Here is a 13,507-nt window from a genome sequence, read left to right as displayed (position 1 = left end):
TGCTCAAGGATTATAATCTGAATCGACATTACGAGACCAAACATGGCGGAGAAGTACAAACATTTGACTGATGCAGAGCGGGGAGGATGTCTGAAGGTTTGCTAGCTAAACTGCTAAAGCAGCAATGACTTTGTTTTACCAAAGCTCACATCAAGGGATACAGCAGTCAAGACGAGTTTTCTAATATCCTACAAAATCGCCAAAAACAGTAAGCCATTCTCTGATGGAGAGTTTATAAAAGAATGTCTGGTGGACTCTGCAGCGTTTATATGTCCGGAGAAGAAAGGAGCGTTCGTTAATGTGCCCCTTTGAAGGCGAACCGTAACAAGGCGGGCGGAGAGCATCGCCGAGAATCTGGAGCTTCAGCTGCACAACAAAGTGGACGATTTTGACGTTTTGTCCTTGGCTCTGGACGAGAGCTGTAATGTCCGTGACACAGCCCAGTTACTCATCTTTGTACATGGACTAACAAAAAACCTTTGAGATGACGGAGGAGCTGTCAGCTGTGCAGCCAACGAAAGGAATCACGACAGTGAGTGATTTGTTCACTGAGGTAAATACACGCATGAACAAGCTGGGACTAAAATGGGAGAGTTTGGTTGGTGTTACAACTGATGGCTGTCCAAATTTGACAGGGAAAAATGTTGGACTTTTGAAACGGATGCAAGATAAAGTGACTGAAATAAACCCAGAACAGAAACTGATATTTTTGCATTGTTTCATACATCAGGAGGTGCTGTGTAAGTCAGTGCTAAAAATCAACCACGTGACTGATGTTGTAGCTAAAGTAGTTAACTTCATCAGGGCAAGAGCATTGAATTACAGACAGTTTGTTGTCTTTTTGGAGAAGATGATAATGAACATGGTGACCTTGGTTACCAGACAGCTGTCAGATGGCTCAGCCTGGACAAGATGCTTAAACGAGTTTGGGATCTGAGAGCAGAGATTCAAGAGTTGGACATTGTACATCATTGTATTGTGTAATTTACTGTTTTATTGAGATATATTGAACATTGCTGTAAGTGTAGTGGGGAGCTGTTGTCTTTCTTTATGCTTCACAGTCATCTTAATGTAGATTTAGAAAAACTGACAACACCTCATAGCGTTCATGATGAACAAAAACTGACATGATAAGGCAAGTTTCAAATCTCTGCTAGCTGATGGTCATATTGTTGTAGAATAAATTCTGAGTGATGGCTTACTTACTTCGTTTGTAAAAACAGTGACTGCTGAAAAGTAATTAAAGCACTTGGAAAATCACTTTCACATTTTAAGTATGTCTTTATGATAGTAAATATCTACAACTCAATAGGCAGCAGTCATAGTTTGAATGAAAAAACAAAATTATTGTTATTATTATGAATACTATTCATACTATAGAATGCAGGTAGTCGAGGTATCGTTTCATAAAGGTGTAGTGGAGATTATATCAGAACCATGATGGTGGGATACTGTATAACGTTTATCCACGTCACGAGTATTGACAAACACAATATGCACATGCAATCAATTCATGAACATTTAGATTTTTTTATGTCTTTATTAAATACATCCCTTAAACATTACCAAAAGCAGTAAGTGAACCTTTGGGTTTAACAACTGACCAACACTTTGGCTGTGTTTCCTGCAGTCTTTCATACATAGAATAACAGATAATATATAATAATAGATAGTAGGACAAAATAAACTTAGAATTATAAGAAATCAAAAATCTACAGAAAGGGGATCTAAAATACAGACACTGAGTGACCTGGATGACTCTTTAATGCATAGCTCCAATTGATAACTGAAGTCCTACAGATTTCACAAACACCAGGATGTGTGAAGCCTGAAAAATGAGCGAATGAAATGAAGACAGGACATTAATCATTACTGAAGGCAGCTGCTAATTTATTGCTGAAGGCTTTCTTCTCCAACCGACATCAAAGCCACAGTAACACTCCATATATGTGAAAGAGACGAAGCTGAATGAATCTATGACGTACAGGACTCAACAGAAGTGAGTACACCCCCCGAACATCACATTCAATGGTACATTGTTTAAAGTCACTAAATAACTGCATTATTTCATGAACAATCAAAAACAAATAGTGTAGAAAGACTTTATTTAAAAAAAAAAAAATACAGGCCCCAAAGTAGAAACTCAGTGGAACAGATGTGAATACACCTGTGATCTGGAACTAAACAGATTTCCAATTAAATGATCCGTGAACACCAGAACTTCGTCAATTTTTGACTGTGGGACGTGTCTTTTTGTCTGTATCATGGCTCCATGTGAAAAAGAATTACCAGAGGAACTAAAACATGTAACTGTACGGTTTTACAAAGAAATATACAGAAAGATCAGTAAGAAACTAAATGTCGGTTAAAACACACATCAGTTGCAATGAAGAAAAATAAACCAAACGTCAGAACCACTAATCAGAGCTGCTTTGGTCAAACGATACCATAAAAAGAACTGATGAACGTTGGGAGAACATTCTGTGGTCAGATGACACCAAGATGAATTTGTTGAGTTCAGATGAGGTCTGTCATGTTGGGCTGAATCAGACCAGGACTACCACAGTGGATGGATGGTCCTGACAGTGAAGAACAGTGATGGTAGTACAGTATTATGGGATGGTTGTACAGTAATATGGGCTGTATGAGTTCTGAAGGTGTTGCAGATGATGTTTATAGATGCACCATGAATGTCTGTAAAAATACCAAAACACCAGCTGACTAGATGACTCCCAGTCAGCAGAAGATTAACAAAAAAGAATATTCCAGCATGAGAACAATCCAAATGGATGAGAGTCTCTAAAGAGGAAAATAGTGAAAACTGTGAGCGCTGATCAGGTATACAGTAGGAACAGAAAGTAGTCAGACCTCCTTAAAATGGTCACTCTGTTATATCACAGCCATTTGCTAAAATCATTATTTCCTCATTAATGTTCACACAGCACCCCATATTCACAGAAAAACACTGAATTATAGACATTTAATATTTATTAAAAAAGAAAAACTGAAATGTCACATGGCCAGAAGTATTCAGATCTTTGCTGTGCATATTTAACTCAGGTGCTTCCATTTTTACTGATCACCCTGGAGATGGTTCTACACCTTCATTGGAGTCCAGCTGTGTTTAATTACACTGATGGGACCTGATTAGAAGAGGAACACACCTGTATATAGAAGACTTCACAGAGGAGGTCTGGAAGGAAGAGCTCAGAGGCAGAACTGTGGCAATGCACAAATTCAGCCAAGGTTACAGAAGATTTTCTGCTGCATTTAAGGTTCCTCAGAGCCCAGTGGCCTCCATAATCCTTAAATGGAAGATGTTTGAGACAACCAGAACTCTTCCTAAAGCCTTGGTGAGAAGAACCCAAAGATCACTGTGGATGAGCTCCAGAGATCCAGTAACTTATTTTTTATGTGTTTTATCATGTTCTGTTCAACCATGCAGGAAGATCTGCATTCACTGATGTTCCTCAGCTCCAGTGATTCCTGCTGCTAGTCTGGGCTTCTCTTCTTCATTTTCTTATTAAATCTCGGAGTTATCTTAGTTGGGCGTCTCCGTCTAGACGTGGATAATAATAGAAGCTCATTCTCACTGGTCCTCTAGGGCTTATTGACACCAACACAAAGCTCCTGCTCAATGAATCGCTAAATTGTGGACTTTTTGGTGGTAATCCTTCAGTTTGGGCAGATTTTTTTATGCATTAATGAAGTTCAGTGACTCGTACTGACTCCAGCTTCTTCATTAAGAAGTGATCCATTCTTCTAAAAGTCTGGTTCTTCATGGAGACATGAACGCTGACTAACAGCTACAGTGTGAAACCAGTAGCTTCAGATGGAAAGATGATGTAAGATGATGCACTTCATATGAAACCACCGAGGAGTCGATGCAGATCCAGGTACTGATGGGAAACATCTAGAAAACCTCAGATTCACACCCAGACATCCAGCTAATGGTTGAACAGAAATGATCATTCTGATGTAACTTCTATTGAAACATATTTTAGGAGTGAAGAGGAAAATAAATCTGACCTCCTTAGATTCCATAATATCCAGCTGTTAATAAATAGATCCTTTAAATAGATCACATTTGTGACCTTTTAATTCTGTAAAAGAACAAAATAAACCCAAAAAATAAGTCAAGGGAAGAAAAGCACTAACGGAGGAGAAAAGTGCCTTTTGGAAGTAAAGAGGAAATGAGAAGAGAACAAAGGAAGATCAAACCAAAATAAGAAATGTGAGGAAGCCTACAGGGATGAGATCATCTTAAAGGACACCGAACGCCTGGCAGCGTTTAGACGACCCAAAGGACGGTTTATCTCATTTACTAATGAGCAGGACCTTGTCACTGATTTAAAAAGCTTTTGTGGTTGATTTCACACTGAGGATTTTTAAGGTTTCATTTTATTTTTGTGAAGAAATCGGCTCCCAGAATGACATCAGAAGACAAAGGTGATCCTCCCCCCATGGAGCAGCAGTGGTTCGGTCCATTTATTCATCCAGTAGAGTAAACATCCCTGCAGATCTACAGTCACAGAAATATGGTGTCATCTGGAAAAACCTTCAGTAAACTGGTAAATACTTTAGAACTGAAGCTCTGGAGGCTGATAGTTTCCTTTTCATCTTGAACTGATGTGAAAATTGGAGGTTTGGTTGATGAATCAGAGGTCTAGAATCAGTATTTCTGTCTTCCGTCACAACAAAGAAGAGAATAATTACTGCTGTGATCATTTCTCTGAGTTGTAAAGTTCTGTCTCGTAGTATTTTAGCCCTGGTGGAGAGTTTTCATGTCTGATAAACCTTGAGACTGATGTGGAGCACGATTTATGCTAAAATTAACTTTATTTACCTGGAATTCAAGGAACAAATATGGAAGAGAAACAGTTTTACAAGAAGAAGAGCTCCATGTAATCAAAAGAAAAACAATAATAAATACATTGAAGAGTGTCTCTATCCAGGCAGAACATTTAAATGATTCTTTTTATTTCTTATCTGATCGTTTTCTACAGATCTGTTCTGACAGTAAAATCTACTTTCAACCACCAGGATCAGTTCAAAGTGAACTTCTAGTTAATTCTAAACCAGATAAATCTTTCAGACGTCATCTCATCGTTTTCCTCAGTTTCAAAACATTTCTATGCAACTAAAACACATTTTCATTCATGTTTTGGAGGAAATGTTTGGGGTCAAACGTATATCTTTTGTATTTCACACAGGCCTGATTCTTAGACCTAAGCTTAGTTTTTACTTGTGGTTTATTTTATCTTTTATTTGCTGCTTGGTTGGATTTAGGAAAACATTTAGAAAAAAATTAATTCAAAGGATTCAAAGGCTTTATTGTCATCAGAGCAATGAATTAACTAGTGATTAACCTATGAAATCTATATTACATAAAATGTCATGCTTAGGTTGATGCTACTAGTTCAAAATTTAGTTTTACAAAAATATCCCATTTGGGTTAAAGTTCCTTTTACATGTTTGGAGCTTCTGTGTTCAATATTTCTGAGTCTAATATTAGATGATTAGTTGGCTGAAAAGGAATGACAGTAAAGCAATAAAATAAAAAAGTTGTTGATTTGGAAGCTATACGTGAAGTTTCAAAAATGTAATCCAACTAAACCCTATGTTTAGTGTGGTTGTCCAGGAGCGTGAAGGAAAGACGTTACTGAACTGAATATAAAACTACAGCAGCAAACAGGATATCATGTGAAGAAATAGAAGAATCAAAAACATCAAAACTCTGCAAGCTTAAATTCACACCAGACTCATAATATCACGTCGTTGGCAAACCGGTTTAACTCAGAGGAGCTTCCAGAGAATAAAGACAATCCAACTCTTCTGGCAAACGATGACAGAAACCCTCAACAGTCCAGAAAGATGACAGCGGTCTTCTCCAGCTTCACAACTCATTTCTCTGCTTCCTGTTCACCAGATTCCAGCTCTGTGTTTGAATGTTTGAACAGAAAGATTAACCTCTTAGTGTCTGGATACAGATGTTTTACTGCACCTGCTTCTCTGTGAACTTTGTATTTTTTAAATCAGTGTTCAGTAGCAGCTGCTGGAAACTAATCTGGACTCCTGCGGTTGAATTTCTTCCTCCACTGACTGACCCTGGAACAGTTCTCCAGCAGCTGGTCACTAAACTCCTGCTTCATCACTCTGATAATGAGCATCAAACCTCTTTAGATACCATCCAGAAGCAGACAGACTGAGTTACCAGACTAGTCGGTTCTTCCAGTGTCATGAACCCTCAGAGCCTCATGTTTATTGAGGGTTTGATTAATGAAAGCTTCTGTGCACCATTTAAATGCATCATCAGCAGATATGAGAAAGAGCCAACGGTTGGTCCCTCATTATTTCCAGCATGCAGATGTTCCTATTTGTAGTAGCAGCAGCACTTCCTACCTGTTGTTACCTGAAGTGTTATTTCATACAGAGGAACTGAGATTCTAAAGGCTCGTCTTAATGCATGACACCTAGTTCTGTACTGTCCTGACACTAAGCAGGCAGATGTGTCCATTTACTTTAGAAACTGTGATGTAAATATGATAGGAATCAATTTTTATGTTCCTACGCTGTTCCTTATATCGTAATGCATCTCTGTAGTCTCTTCCTGTAAAGTTGGAATGGACCTTTACTGAACCCCCGCAGGGGAAATTCAAATATTCACATCAGCACAATCAGACTGCATTAACATCAAAGACATTTCCATAAATACTGATACATAATGAAACAGGAAGCACAGGAATAGTAAAAACAGGGATCTGTGTGTGTGAACATGTGCTTGGACTGTGTATGTATGTATACGTGTTTGTATGTATACATGGGTTTGTATACATGTACAGCATCTGTGTCTCAGTAGAGGTTACAGGAAGTGTGTCCTGAAGGATTGTAAAGAACTAACTAAATAAGTCGTTTCAGGGCACTTTGCATAGTAAATTAAGACTTAACAGCATTGTTATTTGAGATAGAACCCCAACAACTACAAACAGTTCCCTTTGTACTAAAAAAAACTCCTTTTTAACAGGAAGAGACCTCCAGCAGAACCAGGCTCAGGGAGGGTGGACGTCTACCTCCACCGTTTGGGGTGAGGGTAAAAGGATAGTAAAGACAAACAAACAAACAATGCATCAGAAAACGCCAAATACTGGAGGCCATCAGCTGCAGATCAAAACACAAACTACCAGAGAGAATAGACACAAAGTTAAAGACTTAAAATGGTGGTAAATAAATGATTCAGAGCAGAACAAACTATAAGCTTCCTGAAATTGGAACGTTTGAAGTCTAATCTTAAAAGTAGACAGAATGTTTGCCTCCCAAACCCAAAGGAGGATCACAGCCGAACCACAAGTAAACCTGCAGTCTGAGAACAAACGGTTCTTCTGGGATGAAAAGGTACAATAAGGTGTTTAAGACAAGATGGAGCTTTGTCTGTGCGAAGAACATCGATACAGTGTTTACTAAATATTATCAGAAAATACTGCATAAACTTTGGCTTTGTACAAGGAGAAGATAACCCAGTGGAACTGCAGGACTAACGCGTGTGCATTGAAAACCATCATTAAACTGGAATTTATCTTATAAATACAGTTTATTTCAATGACATGTTCCAGTATCTGTGATAAAATGAGATCCAATCCAGCAGGACAAGTTTAGAGAAAAGTCTTTTTTCTGAGGCTGAGATGATCACTGGTTGCTTACTAACAGAGAATCCTTGGATTTCTGTGTATATTTTTTTTAATTAAGTTAGTTGGATAAAATAGTATTTTAGATGATGTTTTAGGGTGCTCACTGTAATATTCCAACCACATACACATGATAAATACCACTGTAATGCCTAAAACTTAATATTTAAACTAGATTAGGAGAATTCTAAATGCCAGACTTGTTCTGGAGAGACCTTTGACTGTTGGATGTTCTGTAAAACATCGATGACTTGTGTTGTGTCAGTCGGAGACTTTAACAAACACCAGACTCAGACAGAAGAGGTGGAAACCAGGAAATGTTTATCTTGGGAACAAATATCTGCTCTTTATGGAGAGGTGGAGTGTGTCAGGATGATGCCGTGAAACTTGTCTCGTGGAAAATGAACAGATCTACAGGGAAGAAAGAGAACATAAATGGTCTTTAGCATTAATAGCAGAGAATCAAAGCTTCTGTATGGTCTTGTATGAGTGCAGGTGTGGATTGTTGAGATTTATACACAATTAAAAGGTTCAGAATCAGCTGCATCAAACAGAAACTGTGTCGTTGGTTAGAAATCAGTAAAATCTGACGTCTGGATTCCAGCATAGGAGAAACAACCCAGTGTTACTCTGGTATTAGGAAAACACTCCTGACACCAGGAAGGCGGTAGTCACTAGTTCCATATATTTCATAAGCATTCTACCTTCCTAACCAACATGTAGGCATCTGTTTCTATCTGCTCATCACTTCTGAAGCTTGTGGATTTCATCTATGAGGGATGATGATCTGTTTGACCACCTGCTTTGGGAACATCTCACTATAAATGTTTGTGTTTGTCAGAGAATGACGGTGATGTACCTGAGTCAGGTGATCAACTAGTAGATCAGAACTTACAGCAGACTCCCATTTCCTAGATATTGTGGGTTACCACAGCACCTTTAAAGCTACTCAGCAGATGTGTTTGAGTTTGAGGGGTGTAGTTTTCGTGAATAAAGACGGGGTAGATAGGCCGATCTTCTACTTCTCAAGAACTCTCACCAACTCAACTATCCAGCTACCAAGAAGAATCCATCAGACGTGGTGTGGACACAACTCCAAACATTAAACTTGCGAAAGTTTAAGTTGTGCCAGATTCTCTTTCTTGACTGTATGAGTGTGTTTCAGTTTGAATGAGATGTTGTTGATTTAGACTCGACAGACTGACTGGTGATTGACAGTGAAGTGAGCATCTAGCAGGTATTCAGTCTGTTCATTAAATGAATGTCCATCAGGGCTCATGGTATCTGTGTGTGTGTGTGGAGTGCTGTTTTTATATATAAGAAGTATTCACCCCCACTGGAGGTTTCACACTTATGTTACTTTTATAGATTAAATCATGGTCAATAGAATTTGGAAAAAATAACTCTTTAACACCAAAGTGAAAACAGATTTTTACAAAATTCCATCAATTAATTAAAGATATATAAGATAAAGTAAATGATTGCATAAATATTCACCCCCTTCAAAGTGACTGATCTAATTAAACTGACCTAGTTGATACCAGCAGTGCCACAATTAGTGAAATGGAGATCACCTGAGAGCAGCTGATGTGTGTCAGTGATTAGAATATAAAAACACTTGCATCTGGAAGGTGCAGTCTCTGGTTCAGCAGTATTCCTGCTACAAGTACAACATGAAGACAAAAGAACACAACAAGCAACTCAGAGAAAAGATCATTGAAAAGTATAATTCAAGAGATGATTACAGAAAGATTTCCAACTCACTGGACATCCCAGAGTTCAGTTAAATTCACCATTAATCAATGGAAGGAGTATGGCACTAGTTTAAATCTGCCTAGAGCTGGATGTCCTCACAAACTGAATGACTGGACAGGAAGAAGACCTGTGAGGGAGGCCACCAAGACTTCTACAACCACTCTGAATGAGTTAAACATTCAGTGATCAGATGGGAGAGACTGTACAAACAACAACTGTTGCCGGGGTTCTTCACCAGTCAGAGCTGGATGGAAGAGTGGCAAAGAAAAAGCTCATATTAAGTCTCACCTGGAAAAGACTCCAAGGTCAGTTGGAAGAATGTTCTTTGGTCTGATGAGACAAAAGTTGAGCTTTTTGGCCATCAGACTAGACGCTACTTTTGGTAAACACCAAACACTGCACATCATTACAAACACACTATCACCACTCTGAAGCATTGTGGTGGCAGCATCATGACATGAAGCACAGAGGTGGCAGCATCATGATGTGAAACACGGTGGTGGAAGTATCATGATGTGAAGCTGAATTCTATTGACGGTGATTTTTTGTCTAAAAGCAACAAACAGGTGAAACCTCTAATAGGCAGGTAATACTACTAATAGGCATTAAGTGGTGTGATGACCTGCAGCTTCTTCTACAACTATCTGGATATCTACTGGATCTACAGGAGGTCCTCAGGTCCATCAGGAGCATCTGTTCCCCTCCTGTGTGATCACTTCCCTCCCCAGACTCTCAGGTTTGATTAAGTTGTCTTAGTGATTATTGATGGTTACTGGTGATTATTTATTGTTATAATGAGACACCGTTGTTCAGCTGATGATGAAGATGATGATGATTACACCTTCTCCATGGCAACACACTGCCTCTCCACTTTTCTCTGAGCTGCTAAAAGCCGGAGACTTCCATTGTTTTACTTCAGATTCCAGCAGAGTGAGGAGCATCTGCTGGGTTTCTGCTGTTTTCAGTGTTTTCCAACAGTCTACTCTGGTTGTAGAGGAAGAAAGAGGGATGTAGTAGGAAGTCTGTGGTAAAGACAACCAATCTGTGAGTTAAATGTGTCAGAATGCTTCAGAAATGCTGATTTGTGAATAAAACAGGATTCTGACTGTGAACAACCTGCTTCTCCCAATCTAGGTCAGCTCTCATGTTCTGATCTCTGTGCTCCATTTTATTGGAATCAGTGCTGGAATAAATGATGTGTGTAGTTTCTATGTGGGTTGCCATGGTTACGGCGTGACGTTGGCGTTTCCTGCAACAGTGGGCGGGGCTTCCTCCGGGTTCCAGCACTGATGCTCGCTTAAATGGATAAAAGGCATGAAAATATCATAATGACATTAGACAAATGGAAAAACGCCACTTCCCCATTTAATTAGTTTGTTTGGCTCTGATTTCGTTCCAGTCACCAGTTGAAAGTCTCCCTTCACTCAGAAATGAGTTTTAATTCTTGATGTGAATCCTGCAGGATTCTGTAGCAACACGAGTTCAGAGTCTGGCAGGAAGTCATGAAACTAAAGTGCAAACCTGAAGGTTGTAAATGAACGTACACTAGCAGCCTGTAGTCTGTCTCATTTAATGGTTTTCTTGATTTCATAACTGTTTCCATTGTAGATGCTCACTGAAGGCATCAAACTATGAACACATCTGGAATTATGGAGGAAACAAGTGTCAAACAAGTCAAAATATGTTTTATATTTTAGATTCTTCAAATGATTCAATTTGAATTTAAAATGACTTTAATTGTAGTAAATGATGAAGTTTTTCGATAATGAATTGAAACTTGTGTTCAGTGGCTGGAAATGTGTCCTAAATTTCTCAAACATCATCCAGACTGACTCAAATATTATCCATTGAGTAAACATTCATCCATAATGACTTGAAACCTGTCCAAATCTACTCAGAATTTCTCAAAACATGTCAAAAATGGTCCCGAATCTGTTAAATCTGGTCCTAAATGATCCAAAAGAAGTCCCAGGTAACCCTGAACAAGTCCCAAGAAACTCAATGATTGTTCAAAATTATTCAGTTTGAATTAAAAATGACCAATAAATACTCAGAATCTGTCCGTTCTGTTCGATTCTCTGATTCCTGCTTTGAACACTCTTGTTATTCTCTGGATGAGCTTCATGAGGTAGAACCTGAAATGGTTCTCCAACAGTCTTGAAGGAGTTCCAGAGATGCTGAGCACCTGTTGGTCCTTCTGCCTTCACTCTGTGGTTCATCTCATCCCAAACATCTGGATTGGGTTCAGGTCAGGAGACTGTGGAGGCCAGGTCATCTCCATCATGTCCCTCTTGGTCAGATAGTCCTTCCACAGCCTGGAGGTGTGTTTGGGTTCATTGTCCTGCTGGAGAATAAATGACGGTCCAACTAAACCAAACCTGATGGGATGTCATGTGGCTGCAGGATGCTGTGGTAGCCATGCTGGTTCAGGGTTCCTTCAGTTTGGAATAAATCCACAACAGTGACCATCACACCCCCTCCTCCATGCTTCATGGTGGGAACCATGCATGTAGAGACCATCCCTTCATCTTTTCTGGTCTCACAAAGACACGGCGGGTGGAACCAAAGATCTCACATTTGGACTCATCAGACCAAAGCCCAGATCTCCACTGGTCTAATGCCCATTCCTGGTGTTTCTGGGTCCAAACTAATCTCTGCTGCTGGTTGCTTTTCCTAATAGTGGTTCCTGAGCAGCTATTGGACCATAAAGGCCTGATTGGTCAGTCTCCTCTGAACAGCTGATGTAGAGATGTGTCTGCTACTAGAACTCTGGGTGGCATTTATCTGGGCTCAAGTCTGAGCTGCTGTTAACTGGACATTTCTGATCCTGGAGACTCGGATGAACTTCTCCTCAGCAGCAGAGGAGACTCTTGGTCTTCCTTTCCTGGGGAGGTCCTCATAGGAGACAGTTTGGTCGTAGCGCTGGATGGTTTTAGAGACTGAACTTGGAGATACATTCGGAGTCCTGGTAGGTTCCTGGGTAGTTCCTAGATGGTTCCTTGTAGGTTCCTGGGTAGTTCCTAAATGGTTCCTGGGTAGCTCCTAGATGGTTCTTGGGTAGTTCCTAGATGGTTCTTGGTAGGTTACTGGATAGTTCCTAGATGGTTCCTGGTAGGTTCCTGGATAGTTCCTAGATGGTTCCTGGTAGGTTCCTGAGTAGTTCCTAGATGGTTCCTGGGTAGTTCCTCGATGGTTCCTGGTAGGTTCCTGGGTAGTTCCTTGATGGTTCCTGGCTAGTTTCTCGATGGTTCCTGGGTAGTTCTTAGATGGTTCCTGGTAGGTTCCTGGGTAGTTCCTCGATGGTTCCTGGGTAGTTCCTCGATGGTTCCTGGGTACTTCCTCGATGGTCCCTGGTAGGTTCCTAGGTAGTGCCTCGATGGTTCCTGGATAGTTCCTCAATGGTTCCTGGTAAGTTCCTGGGTAGTTCCTCGATGGTTCCTGGGTAGTGACTAGATGGTTCCTTGATGATTCATTCAAAGTTTTCTCAGTTTTCTGGACTGACTGACCTTCAGTTCTTAAAGTAATGATGGACTGTCAGTTCTCTCAGCTGATTGGTTCTTGCCATAATATGGATTCTAACAGTTGTCCAATAGGGCTGTCAGCTGTGGACCAACCTGACTTCTGATGGTCCCAACCCCATTAGGAATGAAGAAGTTCCACTAATGAACCTTGACAAGGAACACCTGTGGAGTGGAACCATTCCAGGTTCTACGTCATGATGCTCATCCAGAGAATAACAAGTGTTCAAAGCAGGAATCAAAGAATCTAAAATATTAAACATGTTCTGAGTTATTTCACACTTTTTTGTTTACTACATAATTCCATTTGTGTTCATTCATAGTTTGATGCTTTCAGTGAGAATCTACAATCATAAAGAAAAACCATTAAATGAGAAGCTGGGTCCAAACTAAAGACTGGTAGTGTATGCTTTCAAACATTTTCATTTTCAAATTGTGAATTTTGCAGTAAATAAAACCGTATTGCCCATCATCCACAGTCTTTATGTCCAGAGCAGACCTTTAAAGTCACATTTTCAGTCTGTCATTGAGTCTAATTTCACATAACACACA

The sequence above is a fragment of the Amphiprion ocellaris genome, chromosome 24 (assembly GCF_022539595.1).
Source record: "Amphiprion ocellaris isolate individual 3 ecotype Okinawa chromosome 24, ASM2253959v1, whole genome shotgun sequence".
Classification (NCBI taxonomy): Eukaryota; Metazoa; Chordata; class Actinopteri; family Pomacentridae; genus Amphiprion; species Amphiprion ocellaris.
Note: the sequence above shows the minus strand (reverse complement) of the source record.